General features: G+C 39.2%; 1 non-coding gene across 1 annotated transcript; it reads left to right on the forward strand.

Annotated features, from left to right (window-relative positions):
• The first annotated feature begins 1,262 nt into the window (after positions 1–1,262).
• TRNAF-GAA lies at positions 1,263–1,335 on the forward strand. Its single transcript has one exon. It is a non-coding gene; the product is annotated as a tRNA-Phe (tRNA).
• Positions 1,336–15,652: the final 14,317 nt, after the last annotated feature.

Below are 15,652 nucleotides of genomic sequence, written 5' to 3' on the forward strand. Positions count from 1 at the left end.
ATGACAAGGGGCTTTTCTAGGTAAGCATGAAAAGGACAAGCTAAATGTTGCAGTCCTTTAATTTCAGCAAGTAGAGCTACTCTTTCTGGTGTAACACCACTCTGACTCTACCAAGAAATTTTGCTCTACCTAGCAGTCTTTAAGCGTCAGAGCTGGGAGAAGGGTAACTCCTCTTTCCCTTCCCTTCCCTTCCATTTTTTTTTCTTCACCTCACTTAACCTTGCCGTGCAAAAACTAGGTGACTATGGGACTGCTACATCATTCAGGGTCATTGACAATGATGTTCTAGGTGTGTGATGAAAAATCCTCAAAAATGTATTTGTTCCACACACAGGACAAAAAGATTCATCAGACCAGAAATCTATAAGAATTAGACTATACCGTGGAAAGATGAAACAAACAATAACAAAAACAATGAAAACAGAATTCAGGAGAATTCAGGACACTACCAATGAATGTTTTAAACCCCTTAAATTTTGGAGGAAAATTTCTTCCTTCTCCAAAACCATCAAGATGAACTTCTTCCAATGTGAATCTCTTCCAAATATCAAATGTTTTCTTTCTGTTCTTTCTGCTTTCAGTTTTTTTGTTTTTGTTTTTGTTTGTTTGTTTGTTGTTTTTTTCCTGGTGCTTCTGAGAAATTGTGGCAAGGTTGATAGTCACCTTTGAAGAATCAGCTGCAGGCTGCTTTGTGTAGACTTGTAACAGACACCCTTAAGGGCTGAGTGTCATTGATTTCTATGGGACAGAGTGGGGTTGTTTAGTCTGGAGAAGAGAAGGCTCAGGGGAGACCTTATTGCCCTCTACAACTACCTGAAAGGAAGGTGCGGGGAGCTGGGGGTTGGCCACTTCTCACAGATAACTAGTGAGAGGACTAGAGGGAACGGCCTCAAGTTGTGCCAGGGGAGGTTGAGGTTGGAAATGACAAGACATTTCTTCTCAGCAAGAGCAGTCAGGCATTGGGACGGGTTGCCCAGGGAGGTGGTGGTGCCACTGTCCCGGGGGGGTTGAAGGAGAGGTTGGATGTGGTGCTTAGGGACATGGTTTAGTGGGTGACACTGGTGGTAGGGGGGTGGTTGGACCAGATGATCTTGCAGGTCTTTTCCAACACTAATGATTATATGATTCTATGATTCTTCCACCTGTAGTGTTCTGACCGACAGCAGGACAAGAGTGAACTGTCCACAGAGCAGTCTGAATGGGAAAGGTCTCAAAGGGCTTTATGTTCCATCAGAAGGGGAGAGGGGTTGTACCCAAGCAGGGCTGAAGTAGCTCAGCTGGGAGAGCGTTAGACTGAAGATCTAAAGGTCCCTGGTTCAATCCCGGGCTTCAGCAATGGTTTTCCCATAAGATTTTGAGGTTTCAGTTCTGGATGTGCCACAAGAAAAAAGGTATGCATGTACTGGAAAGAGTCCAACAAAGGGCCACCAAGAGGAGTAAGGGACTGGAGTGCCTCTCCTAGGAGGAGAGGCAGAGAGAGAGCCTGGGGCTCTTCTACCTGGAGGAGAGAAGACTCAGAAGGAATCTTAACAATGTTTACAAATATTTAGAGGGTAATACCTGGAGGGAGGTTGCAAAGAGGATTGAGCCAGGCACTTTTCAGTGGCGCCCAGTGCCAGGACAAGAGGTAATGGCACAAGCTGTAACACAAGAATTTCATGTAACAAGAAGTCCATGTAATGTCAGTAAACATCCTGAACACCCTTACTGAGTGAGTGATGGAGCATTGGCACAGGTTGCCCAGAGAGACTGTGGAATCTCCCACTCCAGAAATCTTCAAAAGTTGTCCAGACATGGTCCTGGGCAACCTGCTCAAGTTGTCCATGCTTGAGCTGGGGGAAGTGAACCAGGTGACCTCCAGACATCCCTTCCAACATCAACCATTCTGTGATTCTGTGAAATCTGTGTAAAACTTAAGTGTATGAGAAAGACATGCAAGCTACTTGCTCAAGAATTTTCAGGATGACTTGGAACTACAGTTTATTCAGCCTAAATCTGTCTTTATCACTGGCTAGTACATTTGAGAAGAAATATACTAAAAATGCAGTGCTCTCTAAACCACTAAACCCCTCAGTTAGCCCCCACCCCCCCCCCAAAAGAAAAAAAGGAAAAAAAAGGAAGCCCAGTGCTTTTATGTTTTTATTGTCTTTTTAAAGGTCAGAAGTATAGAAAGTATAGGATAGATATTATCTATACCATATCTCAAAAATAATGATCCAGCAGTTCACTCACCTTTTCTTGAAGATGGTAACAGATCAAATACCCCCAAGCAGAAAAGGGGCAGATTGAGGGACACTAAAAATTAAAACTATTCCAATAAAACATAAAATGGACAAATAAAATGGATAGTCAAGGTCACCGTGCATTTATAGAAAGGTGACATTAGAAAAGAGAAATAATAAGGTACGAAGTTGGATAGGTGGGTGTGAGGCCAGAAGTTTATAGTGTTAGAAACTGAAAGAAAGTTTTGTTACATGCTGAATTAACAGTGTCACATAGAAATATTTTTCAGACAGAAAGATGACCTTTGTAATTGGTAGAATGGATACTTTAAAAAATAAACTGATATTTATGTAAAAAAAAAAAAAAAATTGTACAGTGGGATAAATTATTGCTCTAATACTTATAATTTCCTTTTATTCTTTTCCTTATTCCTCTTTATTCACTTTATGTTCAGCGAAACATTTAGCATTTTTGTACCTGCTTCTCACTCATTGTAGGTTTTGACTTTTATTTGGATAAATAACCACAGGTGCTTTTCCCAGAATATTTGCAGTGGACAGAAGATGAAACAAACCACCACAAGTTCATACCAATAAAGAATCTAGCAGGGAGGCAGAAACTGAGGTTAAGAAATTGGTATTTTTTTAAGCCCAGAGGGTTTGTTTGTTTCTTTTATAAGAGAGGAAGATAAAAAGCTATCAGAGATAGTGACCATATTTTCAGGTATATCAGGATGGAATTTGCAGAGCAAAGAAACAGATAGTCCATTGAAGTTATTCCTGCTATGGTGAGATGTGCAAACCACAGGGGTTGCCATCAACTTTGAATTTCAAAAGGCTTTTGATAAGGTTGTACATCAGAGATAATTGGTTATGGGAAATACACATAATCCAGCAGTTAAAAAGTTTTTAAAACTCAAATGGAGTCCACAAATGAAACTGTCTTCCTTTTTTGACTAATATGGAAGAGGTAAAGATCAACTGAAAGAGACAGAACTAGTTCCCAGTTCATGCAAATAAATGCAACTCCCATTAAAGACAACAGGACTTCAGCGTGCTTTATATCTTTGAAATCTCTATCAGTAAAATTTGAAAAACATGAATTTTAAAGGCTACTTTTGATCACATATATATCTATATATTTATTTTTTTTAGCTCTAATAAGTTTCTTACTGAGCTGAAGTGGGATCATTCTATTTTCAGATCATATTGTGGGTAACAAATGGAAAAAAAAAAAAAAAAAAAAAAGTTTTATTTTTATTTTAATGTAGTTAAAAATTGCTGTAATAGAAAAGTTATATCCACTTTCAGGAGACAAGAGAGAAAAGGGAGATATATAACCAAAACTGGAAAGAGTCCCTCCAACCTGTGATAGTCAAAAAAAAAAATGTGTTGTTTTCTCCTCTAGAGCTTTTTGTTTGTTTGTTTGTTTCTGTAAAGTCCAACTTTTGTAAAGTTTGTTTTGTAGTTAAGTCTCTAGAGTAGGAATTAGGAGATCAGGAATAAAGTTTTAAAGTCATAATAGATTCAAAATATGACTGAATAAACTAGGAGACAACTTTATTGTGTGCTGCATGACAGGGAATAATTCGGATGCAGGAAACATTTAAACATGTTAACATGTATTGCTAACATGCTATATCTCAGACAATAAACTTTAGTACATAGGCAACTTCAAAGAGTCTTAGGAACACAAGAAAATACATCTCTCAGAGGTTATTTCCTTTCTTTTGCCAAGCCTGTGTGCTTACATGGGTTTTGATTGGCTCAGAGTATTTCTAGAGTGAGATTAAATATGCAAGGCAAGACAGGCATTAAAATATGCCTAGCATAATATATTTTATTAGAAATGAGCATTTACAGAGCAGGAGAAATAATATTATTTGTTCCCTGGAACATTTCATTGAGAAAAAATCTAAAAATCTAAAAAAAAAATAAAAAAATAAAAAAAAACCTCACTGAAATTAATGGTAATCTGATGTTCCCTGAAGTAATTTTATTTTTGATTAAAAACAAAGAAACTAACAAACTGGCAAGGATATAAAATAAGTTATTCTGACCAGCTGAAGTATTTGTTGCTTTTGTTGTTGTTCTGAAACACAGTATATATAAATTTGGTAATCTGTATGGGACTGTTTTTCCTTGAAAAAAAAAAAAAAAAAAAAAAAAAATCAAGGATGAAATCTAAGCCCTGCAGATCCACTTCAATGTAAATGTTAATTGTTTTTAAAACCAGGTCAAATTATGTTGTTTCATCAGTAAAGACTGATGAAAATACACTGCATCTGATGTTAAACAGTAGAGTTTTAATATAAATATTAAAAAATAAAATAAATAAATTGCTCAGAATTGATACTGTAATGTTGTTTTCAAGACTGTAGTGTTCAGCAGGACAAAAGACGTACTTTCATGGCTACAGAAAAGTGTATCACACCCAGATTCTGCCTTTTCTTCTTGACCTTCCAAGCCAGTGGAAAGGAAGTGCCTTATTCAGTCTGACTTATCTCTCAGGTGCAAATTCTGCCTCAGTGCTGTAGTCAGCAACATTTTTATCACAGTCTTATCAAGTAGGTCATTCTAATTTTGCATGTGAAATGATTTCACCTTCATCTATAATGATGAGGCAAACAACCTTAAAAAGAGTCTGAACAGTTTGATTAGGAATGCTTCAACTGATGGATCAAAGATAAATTTGACCAGTAGTCAAAAGTGCTGTTCTCAGGCCTGCTGCAGCCTGGAAACTGTTGTTCAGTTGTAACTCTTGCTATTGTCACAGTGCTTTTAGTTTTCAAAAATGAAAATGGAAATAATAATAATAATAATTTCAATATACCTGCTATTACTCCTAAGACCTTATTTTGCTAATATCCCTAAAGATTATGCAAGAAAAACCTATCCATGGCTTGCACAGCATCTTGCATAAAGCAATCATCCCCTTTATTGAAGTACTGGAGTACAACCATAGTATGAGTAATCATAATAGGTTATTAAATATATACTAATATTAATCAGTTTGCTGATAGCTTTATATTGCTCGATAATAGGAATTACAATAGCAAAAGAGCAGATTGTATCAGTAGAGCACAAACAATTTTAGAAAAGATAATGTGAATAAAAGTAATAAAACTATTTGGGAAAAAAAAAAAAAAAAAAAGTGGAAAAATAGAGAACTGGAGAAATTAAGTAACACTTCCAAATTTAGGATGAGACTACACAAATGGGGACACACAAATGGGAACACAAGAGGTTCTATCTGGACATCAGGAAGTGCTTTTTTACTGTGCAGGTAATGGAGCACAGGTTGCACAGAGAGATTGGGGTATCTGCCTCCACAGAGATATTCAAAATACATCAGTATATGGTCTTGGACCACCTCCTGTAGATAACTCTGTTTTAGCAGGGAGTTTGGTGCAAAAGAGCTCCAGAGGTCCCTTCCAACTAATTTTATCCATTTTGTGACTAAGTTTGGAGTGGTGAAATACCCACATTACTTCTTGGTTGCAGCACTGCGCTGCTCTGTCAAAGACATCCCTGCTGGAACACACCCTAAACCAAGCTCTTCTGTACTCATCATATCCATATGAGGTTACTAAGACAGTAACACTTTTTTGGTTGCACAGCAGAGATGGGCCCGCTGCTTCTTGAATCCCAGATTTAACCAATGAATATGTCAAAATTCTTTAAGAAGCAATTAATTAAATGGGGAAAAGAGGACTGCACATCAATGTCCCACCACCCTTATCTTTCCCCTCCCAAACTCTTCCTGTAAAGCACATGTCAGGAAAGATTTGATTAAGCTGCAATACTTTAATACTAAATACATAAACAGAAGGAATGGTAGCTTATTTCTGTTCTTTATATAGGGCCTGATTTTTAAAGGTATGCATAAGTAGGTGTTAACTTCAGTCAGTTCCAACTGGAACTAAGCAATTAAAATGCCTTTGACAATATCCTCCACCCTAAACCCCTCAAAAGTGAATTTAATTTGGGGCTTGGGCTTAATTAGTTGCTTCGCTTCACTTGTGAATAATTATTGCATGAATAATAACTTTTTCTGCTTTTTGCCACTGAACATAGGAGTCCAAATCAGTTTTTGAGCTGTATCTTTCCGGTTGAAATAAATAATGCCCAAGGGTGTTCTTTGGTGATGCTCCTTATTAATCCTTGGCTTAGCTTGTGCCTGGGACAGCCTTTTTTTTTTTTTTTTTTTCTTTTCCCCATAGAAATCCCATGCATTGTACAGGGTGTAGCTGTCATGGCTTAGGCTGGGATGGAGTTAATTTTCTTCATAAATGTCCATATAATTCTGTGTTTTGGATTTTGGTTGAAAATACTAATTGTAACACACGGATGTTTTTAGTTGCTGCAGAGCAGTGCTCACACAGAGCCAAGGACTTTTCAGCTTCTCATGCTACCCTAACATCAAGGGGCTGGGAATGGGCAAGGAGCTGGGAGGGGACAGAACCATATAGCTGGCCCAGACTGACCAAACAGATATTCCATACCATATAATGTCATACTCAGCACTAAAATCTGTGAGTAAAGAAGGAGGAAGGGGTTGATGTTCAGAGTGATGGCGTTTGTCCTCCCAATAAATTGTTATGTGTGATGAGCCCTGCTTTCCTGGAAGTGGCTGAACATCTTCCTGCCAATGGAAAGTAGAGAATAAATTCCTTGTTTTGCTTTGCTTCTGTGTATGGCTTTTTCTTTACCTAGTAAACTGTCCTTATCTCAGCCCATGAGTTCTTGCAACCTTTCTAGTTTTCTCCTTCATCCCACCTGGGAAGAGTGAGTGAGCAGTTTTGTGGTGTTCAGCTGCCTGCCAGGGTTAAACTACAACAGTAGCACATCCTGAGACTCCTTCCCATGTTTTTTGTATGTGGTCACCTTTCCAGTGAAAGGAGCATAGTAAGATGTAGGTTACTCTCTGCCATTAGGCATTAGCCACTACTGCTGTGAAACAGTCCTAGCCACATATACTTTACTGAAACTGTTGTGTATGTCAGCTTGGAGAAGTGCTAGCCCTGAACAGTGCGGAATAAGCCCTACTCCGTTACAGATAAATCAAGTCAGGGTTAATACAAAAGGCACATTCAAAGATGCAATCCTTGTTTCCTTTGCATCTAAAATAAATAACTATCTCTTTCCATGGTGCTTGTTTGCTGTGAAGTGTGCCCATTAGTTTTCAGTATAATGAGCAAAGGCAAGGAAACACTACAGAAACCAGACCTAGGAGTGCCTGCACTCCTCTGCGTGTGCTCCTTTGTTAGCAGCAAAATCTCTGTCCTGGCAACATCTTATTCATAGGACAATCCCAGAAGCATAGAAAGGTAACTGCTTGCTGTTTTTTTGTGGGTACAAGGATCCAGGCATTCCTTACTGCTGTGAGGCCCTTCTTTCCTGCTAGCTTGATGCTTTCTTTATGAACAGCCTCACCTGTCAGTAACTACTTCTTTTGTGGCTAATATAAGCACTAGTTTCATTTCAGACCCCCAGTGCAAGGAAAGAAAAATCTACTGAAGACCTAAAAAATTTTCTTTTGACGGTCCTCAGATAACATGTGGATTGACTTGTGACTTATGTGGATAGCCCAAATATCCAGAACTGTTACACTGACAGTAACAAACAATGAAAAGAGATCTCAGCTGGGGCTGACTGAATACTGATTAAATATTTATAACCTGCCCAGCAAGTGAAAGAATTATTTTGCTTTCTCTCCATCAAAAAAGTACCTATATACTCCATTTGGGGGTGAAAACCCTAACAGATTGGAGGCGTTATTCCCACCCATCCCTTAGAAAATCTGCCACTGTGTACACAAAACCATTCAAGATTTTTACCACGGTCTAATGTCCTGGGGATCAAAGTCTGACACCTGCTGCCAAGGCTGCTCATGTACACTAAACAACCATTTTCCCATTAAAATAAATAATAACTAAATGAATAAAAGCATCAACCAGGACCAATTCAGTCCCCTACGTACAAAGCTCTGCATTTATTGTTGTATTTTTTCTTTTCTTGTCCCTTACCCATGAACCATCAGACACCATTTTCCACTAGAAAGATTTCACAGAATCACAGAATCACAGAACTGAAGGGGTTGGAAGGGACTTCGAAAGATCATCGGGTCCAACCCCCCTGCCAAAACAGGTTTCCTAGAGCAGGCTGCCCAGGAAGGCGTCCAGATGGGCCTTGAATATCTCCAGAGAAGGAGACTCCACAACCTCCCTGGGCAGCCTGTTCCAGTGCTCCGTCACCCACACCGTGAAGAGGTTCTTCCTCACGTTGGTGCGGAACTTCCTGTGCTCCATTTTGTGGCCATTGTCCCTTGTCCTGTCCCCACAAACCACTGAGAAGAAGTTGGCCAAATCCCTCTGTCTCCCACACCTCAGGTATTTATACACATTGATGAGATGCCCTCTCAGTCTTCTTTTCCCCAGGCTGAACAGACCCAGGTCTCTCAGCCTTTCATCATAGGGAAGATGCTCCAGGCCCCCTATCATCTTTGTGGCCCTCCACTGCACTCTTTCCAGGAGATCCCTGTCTTTTTTGTACCGCGTAGCCCAGAACTGGGCACAGTACTCCAGGTGAGGCCTGACCAGGGCAGAGTAGAGGGGGAGGATCACCTCCCTTGACCTGCTGGCCACGCTTCTTTTAATGCACGCCAGGGTCCCATTGGCCCTCTTGGCCACCAGGGCTCACTGCTGGCTCATGGTCAACCTGTTGTCCACCAGGACCCCCAGGTCCTTCTCTGCAGAGCTCCTCTCCAGCAGGTCACCCCCCAGCCTGTACTGAAACATCCGGCTGTTCCTTCCCAAGTGCAGGACTGTACACTTGCTCTTATTAAACCTCATTTGGTTTCTTCCTGCCCATCTCTCCAGCCGGTCCAGGTCCCGCTGAATGGCAGCACAGCCTTCTGGCGTGTCAGCCACTCCTCCCAGCTTTGTGTCACCGGTGTACTTGCTGAGGGCAGACACTATTCCCTAATCAAGGTCGTCGATGATGATGATGTTGAAGGGGAGGAAATACAGAGCAGCCATTCCCTCCTTGAAACCCTCTACCTTAGCAAAGAATTTGACATGAGTTTTGCACTTCTTTGAGGAGAGAAATAACCACAGGCAGGCCGCCTGCTTCTGGAAAGGTGATTTGATCACCAGACTGTTATACACAATGGCAATCCAATCTGCAATATATTGCCAGGGCTCTGAACACTGCCAAAGCACTCACAGGAACATAAACTGCCTGGTTTCTGAAACCTGATAAGGCTTAGCATGAACTTAACTCCATCACTTCAGGTGCCTTAAGCCCAAATAGAACAATTCAGTGGATTAGTCACTTTGGATTCAGGTGCCTTAATACTACTCAAGTCCCACTTTAACAATCCATTTTCCTTCTTAGTGCTGGCTTCAAACAATTAAGAAACAGGATGAAGCAAAGCCTTTGAATTCTGGTTTGCCTAGCCAGTGCTTATTCTTCAGTCCCTGGGTAGAAAAACATTTTATTGAAGCATTTTGTCTTTGCGAAGCAAGTGATACATGCTCTGTGGCAACATATCTTTTCAGACTGTGAAATACTAATTAACACTGATTCCCCCCCAAAAAATATTTTATCTCTTGTTATTTAACTATTAATTCAAATATAATATTGTGAGGGAAATGAAAGATGTTTTATTTCTTTTCTTTTTCTATAGCAACATTCTAATTTATACAAATGAAGGCACAATTAAGCAGCCTGACATTTAATTACAATCTGCATTTTATGTAAGCAAACATATTAAAACTGAGAATGATAATTTTAAATACCAAAAAATTGCAATAAGTAACAGAAAAAAAATGCTCCAAAGCAGCATAAGGTGTGCCTTTTCCACTTTTTTTTTCTTTTTTTTTTTTTTTTTTTCATATGGTTTCACTCACATTGCTCTGTAGAATCACATTTAATGGGCAGGAACTCCTCATGATGCTTGTTAGCAATGGGATATGAATAGAAAAATATGGGCCGTATTCTCAACTGGTGTAAATTATCACAACTCCATCGAATTTATTTGGATTACTCAGTTTACACCAACATGTGCCTCCTGAGGGGTAATCAGTGCACATCAATGAAACTATGTTGATTAACACTAACTCTGAATCAGATTTATGCAATTAGAATCCAGGGGAGAATCTTTTCTAGATTAAAAAATAAATATAATAACAAAATGGCATTAGGAATATTTTTATTCTAAATTCTTAGTAAAGTTAGCTACAACAGCTCCAAAGTCCTCTTTGCAATTAAGATTTGCAGTGCAAATAGCCTTCATACTGATCTGCTAATGATCAAGGAAGTGAGATGTACAAGGGAGGTACTAGCTTTGATAATCTGCATTATTCTGCTCTTTATAGGTTATTATTCCACTACCATCTCTATAATATTTGGATCTCTGCCAGCAGTACCTCAAATAATGTCACTAACATTGGTCATGAGCAATTCATTCTCTCTCATCTTTTCTCCAGGGAGTACAATGTATTTGTTTGCCTGTATTTTATGTGCACACAGCTTTGTGCTACTAGTAGAGACAGAAATTTTAAAAATAATTTAAATGTCCATATTGAAGTTGAGGAGTCAGCCATTAAGGTGTGTCATGTTCCTTTGCCCTATGAGATTTTATTCTACAGAGCTGGGAGAGATGAAAACCTTAAAGGTTAATAATTAATTAATTAATCTATTTATTAGTTTATTTTATTTTACACTTGAGCTAAGGAATTACAGATTTCTGTGGATAAAAATTGTCAGCTAGAGTAATCAGGCCAATGTTTTCAGTCATCTTCTTAATGACCAGACAGCACTAGTGCTGCATTGTCTGAGGAATAAAGAACATGCCTCATTTAAATTTTTGTATTGATGGTTTTCCACTCACTCGTGGGGTTCCATAGGGCTCCATTTTAGGGCCAGTTCTCTTTAATGTTTTCATAAATGACTTGGAGGTGGGATTTGAATGTATACTGAGTAAGTTTGTGGATGATGCTTAACTGGGAGGAGCTGTTGACTCCCTTGAAGGTAGAGAGGCCTTGCAGAGAGATCTTGACAAACAAGAGAGATGGGCAACCACCAGACATATGAAGTATAACAAGAGCAAATACCACATTCTGCACCTGGGAATTGTCAAGCCTGGTTGTATGTACAGACTGGGGGATGAGAGGCTGGAGATCACCCCCACAGAAAATGCCCTGGGGGTTTTGGTCAACAGCAAGTTCAATATGAGTCAACAGTATACTCTGGCAATCAGGAGGGCCAACCATAACCTGGGGTGCATCAAGCACAGCATTGCTAGTCAGTTGAGGGAAGTGATTGTCCCACTCTGCTCTGCGCTGGTGTGGCCTTACCTTGAGTACCGTGTGCAGTTTGGGGCACCACAGTATAAGGAGGACATAAAACTATTAGACAGTGTCCAAAGGAGGGCTACAAAGATGGCGGAGGGTCTGGAGGGGAAGACGTATGAGGAGCAGCTGATGTCCCTTGGTTTGTTCAGCCCAAGGCAGAGCAGGCCAAGGGGAGGCCTCATGGCAGCCTGCAGCTCCCTCATGAGGGGAGTTGAGGGGCAGGTGCTGAGCTCTGCTCTCTGGGGACAGTGACAGGACCCGAGGGAATGGCATGGAGCTGGGACAGGGGAGGGTCAGGCTGGTTGTTAGGGAAAGGTTCTGCACCCAGAGGGTGGTCAGGCACTGGGATAGGTTCCCCAGAGAGTGGTCATAGCACCAAGCCTGTCAGAGTTCAAGTGTTTATACAACACTCTCAGACACATGGTCTGATTTTGGGTGGTGCTGTGTCGAGTCAGGAGGTGGACTTAATAATCTTTGTGGGTCCTTTCCAAATCAGGAGATTCTATGATTCTATGATTTTAAGAGTGCAAAGTACAGAGAGGCTGTATACTCAAGGCAAACATTTAGCTTTGCAGCAAAACCAAGGAAGGAGTCCCTGGCTACCTCTTCACTGTAAATATTACCAAGGACAAAATGGCCATTCTGTATATTCCATGATTCTTTGAGATCTTTGAAAAGGCTCTTGTTGGCATTTCCAGAAGAGGATCCCTTTGATGAACCCTTGGGATAGACTCCCCTAAAGAGAACACTCAGCTGCCAGACGACAGCTCTAGCTATGCCACCTAGATGACAGTATCATGAAAAATAACAGAAGAACTTTCCTTTAAGGGACATTTCCCAGGAGGAACCATGACATATCAACTATAAGATGTCCATTTTAATGCATAAAATAAGATTTTTGCTCTTCTCAGTAAAATATCACAAGTTTTGTACTAACTCACAAAGGCAGGTATCAAGATTTGTCCAGGTTACTCTCAGCCTAAACTGATTTTAGCCTGTTTCACCTGTAATAACAGTTGTATAGCTGTCATATGACTATTGCCTAAATTGTTCTAACTAAATTGTTTTAGCTTAGCTCTGTTATTCTCATGTATGGAAAAGTCTAACAAACCTGAGTAGTCATTTGTAAAAAAAACATCATCTAATTGTGTTAACACAGTCTGTAATAGGTGATGGTGTAGCTTCAAACTTTAGCTGGTAATAAATTTAAAAACCCTTCCTGGGTTAAGGAAACCTCAAAATATGCCCAAGAAACTCACCAAACCATGGAGTAAGCAATTTCTCAGCATAAGCATAATGTGGAGATGGGTGAAGAACCTGGGTCATTGGAAACTCATCATAGTTCCTTCCTCCTTCTTAGGAAAAACAGGCAATATTAACCTTTGCAATCAGAAAGACACAGACACTGGAAGTTTGTGTGCACCACCACCAAAAAAAAAAAAAAAAAAAGTGGGCAAATACTAGAGTTTGTCCAGATTAGTTGTAAGTGCATTATTAACAATAATAGTATAATGGTATGTCTAGACTAAAGAAAAGAATTGTAGTGTTTTTGCTTAGAAAAAGAATACATTAATTAGCCTAATGAGAAATTCTCAGTTCTTCCAATCAGATGTTCTCCTCTTTGCCCATAACAAGATTTTGCATGTAACAACAGATGGGATTTGTAAGCTGCCTGAGATCAGTTAGAATGAAGACCATGTACTATGGACTTGTAGAGATCAAGGGAAGGATTCAGTTACCTAGACACAAACATTTAATGCCCTTTGAGACATAGTTTCCAACTTCCAGCTGGTGTGGTTTATGGATTTCCCATAAATTCTGTGACATATCTGCCAGCTGATACCCAAATGATCCCCTGACTACACAGACCACAGGTTTAATTGCAGAAAAGATCTAAGCATCTAGTGTGACCGATAATAGTTTTACATGTTTTAGGATGGGGCCTTTCATTTTTCCATATTCTGACAGCTTAGTCACAGAATGAAATCCACCATAACCACCTTTTTGCCAAATACTATCACTTTGTTTGGCTTGATTCAAAATCGTGTTTTTATTTGTACATTTCCTTTATGTTTGACAGGATTAAAAACATTCTGGGGACTTAATGTGCAGAAGGTGTCAGTTTATTGAAAGGCTTTTATCTTTGTATTTTGGAGTTGGTAATTACCTCTCATGAGTGAAACAAAAAGCTAGTCTCTGCTCTGGCTGCCTGTAATTTCCCTTCAAACTAAATGTGACTCCAGACTGCTATGTTTTCTTGGCAATGATTTTAGTAATATAGCAGGTTGTTACAAAGCAATGTTATTCATGTGATACAACATTAATTAGAAAAGTCTGCTGTAATTTATAAATATGCAATTATGGTTAAACAAATAAGAAGTTGAGACTTAGCAAGGTTCCCAGTGGGTTATTATTTGCATGATTCCAGTGCATCCAGAAGAGTCACTGATTTGTCCTCTAGTGTTAAAACACAATTTGCCCTACTCTATTGAGATTTGCAAATGTATTAAAACATATTTTTGGAGCTTGTTCAAATGAATTATTATGAAAACAAATGAATGTGTGGAATAGCTGTTAAGAAAAAAAAAATAATATCAAAATACCCTAATTATATCCAAAGACCAAGTAAGCTTCTTCCAAATAAGCAAAAGGAGGGTGTAAGCTTCATATTGCTTTATATGGTACACCAGATATTAAATTCAAAGAAATCAAAGCTTGAAGAAAACAAATAGGGCCTCTTGCTCTATGTCCTGATCTGCTCCTCTATGAAAGTTATTTCTCCTCCTTATTTCATGGGCTTTTCTATGACTCCATGATCTATCATCTATCTGCTTGACTTTCTGCATACTAAAGGTCACAGAATTCCACTCCATGACTCTGCATTTGAACTTAATTCAGCCTGCTACCCTTCTCTGAGCTTTTTTTTTTTTTTTTTTTTTTTTCCCCAATATCCCAAACTTATCTCTGCCCTTATCTAGAAGAGGTTGTGTAGAAGCAATTCTGGTTATTACTTGGCTGTTGCCTCTAACTGTCACTTTGCATCCACACACAATGTTCCTTCTCACAAGAACAGTCATGCTATTAAGTTTGTTGAATTAGTTCAACAGGACAGAAAGCTAGGTAACACAATTTAACAACTCCTATCATGCATATTCTATAGAGTAAATACGGGAAAGAGACATCAGTCCTCAATTGCCTCCTCATAATTTCTTCCAGATGACTAGACAGGATACATTTCTCTTAACAGTTTTCACAAAATGGCATATATTGAAAACTGATGCAGAGTTAAGAATACACTTGAGTAAATGGAACACTGTCAAGGCTACAAGAACATCAGTGTGGCCCTCCTTACTCAAATCAGGCTAACTCCAGTGCAGATATTTTGAGTGGATTCCTTATTACAGACATGCCTACTAAAACTATGAACAACTACTGCTCTAATGAATGGACTGATGACTTCCCATTGACCTGAATAGGGCCAAAATTTCATCTTGCATGTCTGTGGTTCTAATTGGTCCTGTCACCATAACTCACTGTGGTAAAACTAGAGTAGTTCCAGGGAACTGGACAGAGTTAAATAAGCTTGAAAACACCAAATAATATGTGATTGGTTTCAAAAATCAAAGGAATAAATAGAGAAAAGTCCTGTAGCTGCAGGACTGATTATAAACTGTTGTAAACTCTCACTCTTCTGTTCTTTTAGCTCTATTCTTGGAAATAGTTTCTAAGAACTGGCATTGCCTTGTGTAACCTTAGATGCATAGTAAGGTACATTATACAGAAACATAGCCATTCTAGCACTGAATTATCACCACTAGCCTGTGTCTGCAGAATACAAAAAAGTTCACCAGAGAGCTGAATTATTCTGGTTGTTTGTCTGCTAAATGGGAATGTAAAATTATTCATCTCTGATGGCTGCTTCCCATTTAGAAGTCTGTAATTATGTGAAATGAACCTATGTTTTAAAATCTTTTAATCCTGTAAGTTGCTTGTTTGTTCTAATTTTTGTACCAACTTCTTGGCTTACCCTCAGGGGAAATATAAGAAGAAAGTCTGTGGGAGAGTGAATCC

The sequence above is a fragment of the Oxyura jamaicensis genome, chromosome 2, assembly GCF_011077185.1.
Source record: "Oxyura jamaicensis isolate SHBP4307 breed ruddy duck chromosome 2, BPBGC_Ojam_1.0, whole genome shotgun sequence".
NCBI classification, from domain to species: Eukaryota; Metazoa; Chordata; class Aves; order Anseriformes; family Anatidae; genus Oxyura; species Oxyura jamaicensis.